The 2,500-nt window shown below is 44.2% G+C and overlaps 1 long non-coding RNA gene across 1 annotated transcript in view; it reads left to right on the top strand.

The window, feature by feature from the left end:
* LOC137642159 (uncharacterized) overlaps positions 1-2,500 on the top strand; it is an 11,476-nt gene that overhangs the window by 5,160 nt on the left and 3,816 nt on the right. The gene's annotated exons all lie outside the window — the stretch shown is intronic.

The following is a 2,500-nucleotide window of genomic DNA, read 5'->3' on the forward strand; positions in this document are numbered from 1 at the left end:
CTGACGCCTGGTCCACCCGTCAACGCCGACGTCTCTCCGCCGTGGCTGAATACAATTGCACCCTCCAATACGTCCCTGGGAAAATGAATCCCGTTGCCGATGCCCTGTCAAGAAACACGTTGGCTGCTGTTCAACTGGGATTGGATTACAACGCCCTGGCTGAAGCCCAACGACAGGATCCAGAGTATCAAGCTTGTAGGACATCCTGCACGTCCCTCCGTTGGGAAGACTTTCCCCTTGAAGACTCCAACACCACCCTCCTCTGTGACGTCAGTACTGGTAGACCGCGACCTTGGATTCCTGCTCCCATGCGCCGACAGGTGTTTGATTTCATTCACGGCCTTTCACATCCCTCGTGCCGTTCTACTGCACAGCTGCTGAAGGCAAAGTTCATTTGGCATCTAAGGATGCTAAGGATTGGGTCCGTGCCTGTACTTCTTGCCAAACTTCCAAAGTACATCGACACACGGATTCAGGAGTGGGCACCTTTCCTCAACCTAAGCATCGTTTTACACACATTCACGTAGACGTTGTAGGCTCCCTAACCACATCACAAGGACATCGTTACCTGTTTACCGTCATCGACCGCTCCACTCGTTGGCCTGAAGCCATTCCCATGGAAACTGCAACGTCCGCCTCATGTACATCTGCCTTACTCTCTGGATGGATTTCAAGATTCGGTATCCCTGAGCATATTACTTCTGACAGGGGAACCACTTTCACCTCTCAATTGTGGACGTCATTAGCGAATCTCCTGGGCATCACCCTACATCAGACAATGGCCTACAACCCCGCTGCCAATGGAATGGTTGAACGTTTTTATCGCACCCTCAAACCAGCTTTGATGTCCCGCTGCAAGGATTGCAACTGGTTTACTCAGCTTCCCTGGGTCCTCCTGGGACTAAGGACCACTCCTAAAGACGCCCTCGATGTCTCGGCAGCTGAAATGGTGTATGGTAACCCGTTGGTCGTCCCGGCCGAATTTTTTCCTTCTACAACCTCCTCCGACGATCTCCAGCGCATACGTCACGTCGTGGGAAAATTTACTCCGTGCCGCCAGACTTACAAGCCCCCAGCGAAGCATCACATACCAACGGACTTGCACTCTGCAACGCACGTCTTCCTGCGCAATGACACCAGCAAGCCACCACTAACGCCCCCTTACACGGGGCCTTTCCTTGTGTTCCGACGCAGTCCGAAAGCATTCCTCCTAAACATTCGGGGCAAAGAAGACTGGGTCTTCATTGTCTGTCTTATAAACATGTTATGTCCTGTTGCCTTGAGGTTTTGTATATAAAGGAGAGTGTTCTATAATATTATAACTCAGTTGATTGCATCCTGCCTTTGAGTTCACAACCTTCTCTCGGCCCGTCACAGATTTTTCAGTCGAGGCAATATACCATGTCAAACTAAACATCGATTATTTTTTGTAAAAACGTTGTTCGCGCGAATGGTATAGCAAATATCGCATTAGATATACAATATAATTGTAAGTAAAGTATTATTATAATGATATAATTATGAACCATGAAATTATATTGAATTTATGTTTATAAATATTTTTTTGAGAATTCCCAGCCATCACACAGATCACAGCTCTAACAAATAGCACTTCCCCAATACTGGTATCATCCCCCAGCCAACCCCCCCCCCCCCCCCGCCCAGCGTACTGCAATTGCCTGTTGTCCTCCCTCCTAGCAACCAAACTCTTTTACACCTGAAATTCTGGAATCTATATATATTGGGGGTGACAGAGGGGGACTAGAGACGACAGGACTATTGCATTTGACTGTACCAATGGACAGTCAGTCTTAGAAGCTGTGACTGGAAGACTCGTTGTGTGGGTGGGAATTAAGGAATGGTAGAAATAATGACCTGTGCACTTGACTGTTGATCCTATCTGACTTGTCAACGTAGTCTTGGGAGACACAACGTGGCCTCATAAGAAACTAATTTTGAAAACAGAGACACGACAGTTTTCTGATACAATCAATTACTGAATTTAAAGACTTGTCAGAATTATAGGACATGAAGAGTGGAATATAAAAAAATTATGTTGAAGAAATACTTTTTTTTTGTTTTTCATTTAGTTTGGAAAAAAATCTATTAATTGTTGAATTATGTTCAGAAGAGCATTGACACATTAAGATACAAATTTAGAAGTCAACTGTAATCATTATGAAAGTCATTCACAACTTATAATTGGATTTACTTTAAAAATGAAACTTTGTTTATTTGTCACACATCGTTTGCAATGAAAGATCTTTAATCAGAATAAGCCTAAATATATACAATATGTCTTTTTCCTTATTAGTCACTCAAATGATAAGTAAGTATTATCAGCTCTAGAATTGACTGACTAATACTTGCATTGGGTATCAAGAACTGACTGTCAACATTGGTCGTGTGAACTCGTCTTTACGTTTGAGTCTACCAGAAAGATTGAGGCCAGTCGTGGTTAGGCTTTACCGTTTGAAGAGATTCTGCCGAAAAATACAAT

Source organism: Palaemon carinicauda, chromosome 6, assembly GCF_036898095.1.
Source record: "Palaemon carinicauda isolate YSFRI2023 chromosome 6, ASM3689809v2, whole genome shotgun sequence".
Lineage (NCBI taxonomy): Eukaryota > Metazoa > Arthropoda > Malacostraca > Decapoda > Palaemonidae > Palaemon > Palaemon carinicauda.